Source organism: Papaver somniferum, chromosome 1, assembly GCF_003573695.1.
Source record: "Papaver somniferum cultivar HN1 chromosome 1, ASM357369v1, whole genome shotgun sequence".
Classification (NCBI taxonomy): Eukaryota; Viridiplantae; Streptophyta; class Magnoliopsida; order Ranunculales; family Papaveraceae; genus Papaver; species Papaver somniferum.
This window is the reverse complement of record NC_039358.1, coordinates 215,762,442-215,770,876: the sequence shown is the minus strand read 5'-3', so window position 1 is coordinate 215,770,876 and position 8,435 is coordinate 215,762,442.

Here is an 8,435-nt window from a genome sequence, read left to right as displayed (position 1 = left end):
CTTAATCTTTTCATGTGATTAGTATGACTCCGAGTATGATGTCCATCGTGAAACTATCTTAGTAGAGCTCTGTCACTTATATGAATTTTAGTATGCTTGAGTGAAAACTCGTGTACAGTAATTGGAATTTCGCATCAGGGTACTTCCTCCTATAATTAATAAGTATGCCAACCAAGGAGGTTCTTTAGTGCTTTCCAAGATTTTGCGTAGATAGTTAGGGTCTGGAGTATTGGTTTTTGTGGGTACACCTCTGATAAACCCACCCGAGATTAACTCGGTCACTTTTCAAGAATAAATTTGCTCGATGACTAGCAAATAATAAGTTTAGGGGTATTTGATAGACACATTTTTTGTGTCTAATTTGTCCTCAATGCCTGTATTGTTGGAACTCTATTTTTGTACTAATATTGTGTTTTTATGTTTGTTTAGGTGTTTTTGGAGAAAATACCCTTGTATGGAAAGAGTTGCTCAAAAAGTGATGATTTACACCCCGGAGAAAAGTACTAAAGGCACCCCAGAAATGTCCTGGAGGCGCCCCAGAAATTTACCGGAAACGTCCCAGAAATGTCCCGGAGGAAACCAGAAAAATTACTATTTCAACCCAAGAATTACTATTTCAGCCCAAATTCCTAAGGGGACACCACTGTTTGCTAAGGGGACACCTTTTCACGATTTGAATTTGAAAATGGCGGGAGAAATCAATCACGCCTGCATGAAATTTCTACTCGATTCTTGGACGTGTTTTTGGAAGATTCGATCGCTGGAAATTATTGGGCTAAGCCTGTTAAGGCTAAACAGGCCGAATGCAAGTGATTTTAGCGATCAAGTTGGGCTGAAATGACCAGGAGAGAAGATCAAAGTCCAAACAGGGGAGCTGTTTTCACGGGAGAATATTTTGGAAAATATTGGATTCTGTTGGAGGATATACGTGCGTTATCTCATGGGATTCGAATATATCTAAACTAGGAAAGATTGAGAGAGCGTCAGAAGCCAAGAGAATATTTGGTAAACACGATTTCGATTAAACAGGAAAAAAATCAAAAATATTATTCTCGCGTCTGCAAAGAATTGAAGAGAAGATTATATGGAGTTATGATGGAAGATATCGATGTTGTTGGGTATAAATAGCTCACTGAGGTCAAGGAGAAACGGTGTCGAGAGTTGGGAGGAGAGGAGAGAAGGCTGCAGAGGGAGAATCACCATTTTTCTCTGCTGCTGCTGCTGCCATTGATGAAGAGGAAGAACACGAAGAACAGACGGCCAAAGACAGTCGTTCCCCAACAGTGACAACGACCGGTCCCTGTGGGTCGTAGTCAGCTACGCGGACAACAGCAGCACTCTTTTATCGTTCTTTGTAACAGTGTTCTGTAACGCTTATAAGCGTTGCAGTTTACCGATTTTCACCCTTTTCTCCATTTTCTCTTCATTGTAAACACCAATTGAGCTTAATAAAATATTTTGAGAGGTATTTCACTATGATGAGCTAAACCCAAGCACTGGGACGACGGAGAAAGCCTTAATTCATCCATGTGGTAATTTAATTAATTCTTTTATTTACTTTTTGCACTAATTTTAATTGAATTAAGATTTTAAATTAATTACTTGTGATTTTATTTGATGGAGTATGCTTGGTCCTAGGGATTTTTGATGCGCCATGCTCATAAAATACAACTAATATTTTATAAAATCTATCTTGGCAATAAACTAGAGTTAATATTTGTTTTGTTTTTGAACTATAATTGTTAGAATTAATTTCTGAACCACTTGAAAATGAAAAAAACGGCCGTATCTTTAGTCCCAGTACTCTTGCCCATATTGTTAATATTTTTTGTATATATTTTTATTTTTACATCTTTACAAGTCCGAGCAACGAACTTTTACTACCACTTTCAAAACTATAACAGTCACAACATGATTGCCTTAATGTCGGCCGAGAGCTTATTAAACCCACTTTGTGGACAGTTCCAAGCCTTGGGTTAGATTTGTGTGCTTCACAAGTCCTCTTGGATTATTTTTCGGCAAAATATGATACCTTTGAGGAGCCACAGTTGGAATGTGTATCTCTGCCCGTCCCTTACAATGTCCACTATGAATTAGACCTTGTGCATGATGCACCCCTGAAATTGGTAGATTTTGTTCCCATAAGTATATCCGTTGAAAAATCCAGGTTTGGGGATAACTCATTTTGTTTTGAAGCCTCACTTGCATTTCTGTGTTATTATAATTGTCTGAGACTGTTAAAATTTCTGCACTCCGTCTTTTGGGTTGATCCACAACTCTTTAGACTGTTAATGTATGGTGAATTCTTGTGTATAATTCAGTACGTAATTTTTCTATCTCAAGTCAGTTTCATTTTTCTTTTGTATATATTGTGCTAATCCAATGTGATCTTAGATGAAAAATATTGGATTCTAGCCGTGACTATTGGAGTTCAGTTCTTTCTTTCGTCAAATCTGTTAATCTCGTTCTTTTCCTCTACGCATCATGGTTCTCTTGGTATGTTGTGGTATAATTCTGATCATCTTTAGAAACATTGAGGACAATGTTTAGTTTAGGTTTGGGGGTGAAGAGTAGATACCATGTGACTGTCACTATGCTATAATTGAAACTGAACTCTGCCATGTTAAAAAAAAAAAGAATTTATTGAGCTCATCCTCCTTGATTTGTAGTATCTGCATGTATAATAATTTTAGGATTCTCGATCTAGATGATGAGATACAAGTTTGATATCTTTCTGATTCTAGCACTACAACATGTGAGTTCGATTTACATTTTTTTGAAACTTTTTGAGAATGTGATATGAAACTTGCACTTGCACGGTCTATCAAGCATGTATAGCGTCTGATTTGCGTAATCCAGTAGACTGCCAATCATATAGAATACCGATAGTAGTTGGTGTATACGTTATGAAAAACGACCATTGAATGTTACTTTGTGCATCGAAAAGGGTTGCCTCTTGCTATAATGTTAATTCAATGTATCTGTTTGTTTTATGTAAAGTCGTTGTATCATCTTGTCTTCGTGACTCTTTCATCTAAAAAAAAAAGAAAAAAAAAAAAGAAAAAATCAAAAGAATATGGTAAGAGAGTTTGTTCTTCATCTTGTGCTCTCTTAAGTCAGTATTTCTTTACTTTTTGTTTCAAAGTAGTCAAAGTAAATAGTCATTCGATGCATATGTTGTAATTAGTCTTTGTATATCTCATGTAAATAGTCTTGTAATAAGCAAGGGAGGGTGTATGACATCGATATACAAAACGGGTAAGCTGAAATATCACCAACACTTTAGGTGAACATTCACATATCCCATAAAGCTAGCTTGTCTTTGAGTCGGCCCAACTATCTCTTAGTATTGGCAGTCATGACTTAGGTTGATAAATCAGTTTCTATGCATGCTCATGATAGAATTACACTTTACACTCTTATCACATGTTAACTATTCGAACTCTTGGATTTCAAAATATTTTTTGTGCTGGAATCAGTGTGTGTCGCCTGTACCTTTGAAAGCTAGATTGACATATCCATTTTGCTGTGAGATTAAACTGAAATGCAGGTGTTACACATCATAGAAGGTGAGCTCTCTTTTGACCTAGAACTTTGTGGGTATGTTCTAAGCAAACCCTCACGAGACTTCAACTCGTCCACTAGGGACACTTAGTGGTTTAAAAGGCTTATTGCAGTCGCTAAATGCAATCGACAGACCAGCGACAGTGGTATATGTAGGATTTTCTTAGTTTTTTGTTTACTCGAGGTCGAGCAAAATCCAGGTTTGGGAGTGTGATCGGTGCCTAGTAATGCATATTTATAGATCATTTTGTTGTCTTTTATCACATCTCAAGTGCTTTAATGTCATGTTTGATACCAAATACTGTATTTTATTGTTTTTGAGTAAATATGTTTGAATTGAGTTATTTTTGTAATTTTAGGTAGTTAAATAAAGCTTGGAAATATAGAGAAGCAAGAGGAGCATAGAAATGGGTAGCTAGTGACAAGCCAAGAAAAGAAGTAGAAGGCAGTGAAGAGTAAAAAGAAGAACCTGTGTTAGCGCACTCAAGCCGTTGGAACCAGTGAACAGGTCAATCACATATTTATGCCTTACACCAGACACTACTTCTTTCCCTAACACCAAACCTAGGTATTACTAAGAAACACCCTAGGAACACCTCTTTTCTTCCCTAAACTCCTCACGACCATAAGCTTCAGTTTTTTATCAATTCACCCCATGTTCTCTACTGTGTACTCTTAACCACCACGACCTCACCCCTCTCCATCCACTCCACCTTCGTACCTAGCCTAAGCATACATCAAATCTTCATTTCTATCTTTCCCTCATTCAATCTTGTCAACAGCAGCGACCTAGGTTTCATTATTCAAACAGTAAGATGAAGATGGAAATAATTGAGCATGAAATTTCGCTTCAATCTGTGAAAACTAGGTCAGTAAAAGGCAGCGCCATATCGAAGACAGCGAGTGGTAATTATGAAGTGGTTCAATTTTGATTAGACAACTAGTAAGTGGCAGAATTCTTATACCTAATTTTATGGTTGTCTACTGTTGATATTGAAAGGGAACTTTATGTATAAGTAGAGAGGAGGGTTGTAGAGAAAAATCATGCCCGGAGTAGCCGGTGCACCAAGCTTAGTAATAATTTAGGTTTAATTTCAGTTTCTCCATGTTTTAGTTTTCTTTTCTAACTAGGGTTGAGATGAAACCCCTAAATAATAAGAATTGCTTGATTTGGTTCTACTTTTTCTCCATGAATTTACATTGAAAAGCATGATTTAATCTCTGAATTCATATCAATTTACTCTCACCTTGTATGTCATGCATCCTTGGTAGTTTGATCAATTTTTTGATGTGTATTCAAGCTTTGTAAACTGATTTAGTTCAATTTGTGATTACTATGCCTTAAACAGATAGGTAATGCTAGGAATTGACACTTATAGTTCAGTCTTTGATTGGTTGTGCCGTAACAAGACAACCAATGCTTGCGTTTGACATATTTTTATCTTGAGGTTAATTCATCCATTTGTGCAAGTGATTTATCACTTCTTCAAGGTAGTTTGAGTCTAGAACTTCTATAGCTCCTTGATTAAATGAGAACTAGTATATCGAATCAAGAAATTTTATGCATTTAGGCGGTAGATTCGACACCATAGTTATCTTTGTATTTGTTTTACATTTGTTGCTTTAGTATAATCATCAATCTTTGTCGTATCGACGCAAAAACAACCCCCTTTTTGATTACTCCTTGTTAGAAGTCAGTTGTAGTAAGACCATAGAATCAACTCTACACCCACCTTGTCCTTGTGGATCGACTTGTATTTGCACTATACACAATAAGGAACTGTGCACTTGCAGTTTATTGTAGGCTTGTTTAAAGACCTACCAAGTTTTTGGCGCCGTTGCCGGGGACTCGGTAGCGGTGTGGTTGATGTTATTGGTTCCACTTTACTGATTTCCAGTTAGTATTGTAAATATATGCTACATTTTCTTTTGTTGTAGTTGTGGCTTGTTCTTTAGCATATTAGATGTAGTTTAATTTCAGTCATTCTGTTCACTTGCATTCTCATATCATTTCATTCTTAAAAAAAAGAAGAAAAAAAAATCGAAACCTGTAGCTGTGCTGTTGTAATGTAGTTTAGTCAGTCCATTTATTCACATATTTTGCATCATCTTAAATATTTCTATCTTTGCATTATGTAACACATTTGCATCTTGCGATCTGTAACTGACTAATAGTTGCATCACATGATATTTTCGTGCCTGTAGCTTCTAAATCAGCCTGTTGTAGCTTTGTAGTATTCTTCCATTTGTTATTTGTAGCGTAACTCTGTAGCATCTTAGTGATAGTTGTTTATTGTAGCTTAGTTTGTGCATTTGTTGCATCTTTGTAGTATTCTCCATTTTTTGCAACGCCATCTCCCTTGTTTCCTCCAAGTCATCGAGCTTGGCCAATATTAGATTTGCCGATATGTTTCGCCTCCAGGCTTTAGTTCTTGTGGTGGGTATCATTGCTTCAGTTGGTAGTATCGCTTCGGTTCCATAGATCAGCATGAAAGGTGATAGCCATGTTGCTTCCCTTCGAGTGGGTCGATAGGCCCATAAAACATTGTAGAGTTCTTCGCACCAATCACCATATTCTCCATCTAATTTTTTCTTTATATTGTCGGCGATAGTTTTGTTTGTTATCTCGGCCTGCCCATTACTTTGAGGGTATATGGGGGTAGCCTTTCTTTTTCTGATGTTGTAGGTGTTAAATAGTAGGTCGATGTTTTCTCCCTGGAGCTGTTTTCCATTATCCGAGACGATGGCCGCCGGTACTCCGAAACGACATATGATGTGCTCCCAAATGAACCTGAAGGCGTCTTTGTCACAGATATGTCTCAGTGATGCCTCCTCCACCCATTTAGTGAAGTAATTTGTCACTACTATTAAGTATTTTCTCTACCCCGATCCCACATGTAATGGTCCCACGATATCGATCCCCCACTTTGCGAAGGGCCAGGGGCTTACTACCGAGTTTAGAGTTACTGACGGTGCATGTATCTTCTTACCAAACCGCTGACATTCTTCGCAAGCTTGCGCCATTTTTTTTGCATCATCATTCATATACGGCCAGAAGTATCCCATCGTTTTCGATCTCGCTGACAGACTTCGTCCCGAGCTGTGATTTCCGGCTTCTCCATAGTGTAGTTCATTCAATATTGTCTGGCCTTCTTCCTTACTTAAGCATCTTAAGAGTGGTCCCAGGTATGATTTCCTGTATAGGATACCGACTCTTAGCTCGTAAGCGGCCGATTTGCTTTTCACTTTGTTGATCTCGGGTCGCCCCTTGGGTAACTCGCCTGTCTCCAAGTACGAATGAATCGGCTTTCTCCAATCTCCGTCCGGATATCTGTCGGCCGTGTTAATAGCCACGTCGACGTGCACCTCGGGTGTCTCTGGTATAGATGGGGCGAGGAGTCTCATGAAACGAATACCCTCCACACTTGGGTCTGTGAGCTGGGATGCAATATATGCCAATGCGTCCGAGTGTCGATTATCTTTTCTGCATATGTAGCGAAATTTGATGCTGGGGATCTGGTCGATATAGAATTGGGCGAGCTCCCAGTACTTCTGCAAAATCAGGTCGTGGATGGCGTATTTGCCTGTGATTTGTCGGATCACCAATTGAGAGTAGCTAGTTAGTCTTACATCTTTTAGGCCCATCTCGACGATTAATATCAGGGCGTGAATCGCAACTTCGTACTCGGTGACGTTGTTTGTCTCCTTAAATTCCAATCTAAATGAATGGACCATATTTCATCCCTTTGGTGTGGTAAAGACTATCCCAAGTCTCGATCCATCTTTGTTCGACGCTCCATCGAAGAATACTTCCCAACGTGATGGGCTACTTGCTTCGATTAAGTCGTCCGGGTATTCTCGATCTTCTTCAATTCCGGGTATGTCCTCGACCTCATCTTCGTCGCTTAGTGGAAAATCTTCCAAGAAATCTGCCACTACTTGTGCCTTCACTGCTGTCCTCATTTCGTAGAAAATATTGAACTGTTTAATTTGCGCCCCCCATTTGGAGATCCTTCCAGATCGTCCTGCATTGTCCAGTACCTCCTCAATAGAGGATTTTGTGAGCACGCGGATTCGATGGGCTTGGAAATACGTCCTTAGCTTCAGGGTGGCGAAAGCTAGCGCTAGAATCATCTGTTCCATCCTTGTATAATTTTTCTCGGCCGGACTTAATGTTTTGCTGATGAAGTAAACAGGCTTTTCCTCGCTCCCTTCATTTCGAACTAAGACTGCACTGATAGCATATGAAGTTGCTCCGAGGTATAATGTGAGGACCTCCGATGGCTCGGGTCTTTGTAATACTGGAAGACTTGCAAGATGTAGCTTAATATTATGAAACGCCTCCTCACAGGCGTCCATCCAATTGAATTTATCTCCCTTTTTAAGAGTGATAAAGAAATCCTTGCATTTGTCGGACGACCGGGATATGAATCGCCCCAATGCTGCTATACTTCCGTTCAGCTTTTGTACGTCTTTTATTGTGGCTGGTGACGGCATCTCGAGGATGGCTCTGACTTTCTCGGGATCTGCTTCTATCCCCTTTGGAGTGATGATATATCCCAAAAATTTGCCCGATGTGACCCAAAAATCGCATTTGTTCGGTTTAACTTCCATTTTATATTCTCTCATCGTCCGAAAAATTTCCCGTAGGTCTCGGATGTGATTCTTTGCTAGGCAACTTTTTACTAGCATATCGTCGACATAGACCTCGATGGTGTTGTGGATCTGGTATTCAAACATGTCGCCCACCAACCTTTGATATGTGGCGCCTGCATTCTTTAGACCAAACGGCATCTTGGTGTAGCAGTATATGCCCCTTGGTGTGAAGAAGGAGGTGTGTTCTTGATCCTCGGGAGCCAGAGGGATCTAGT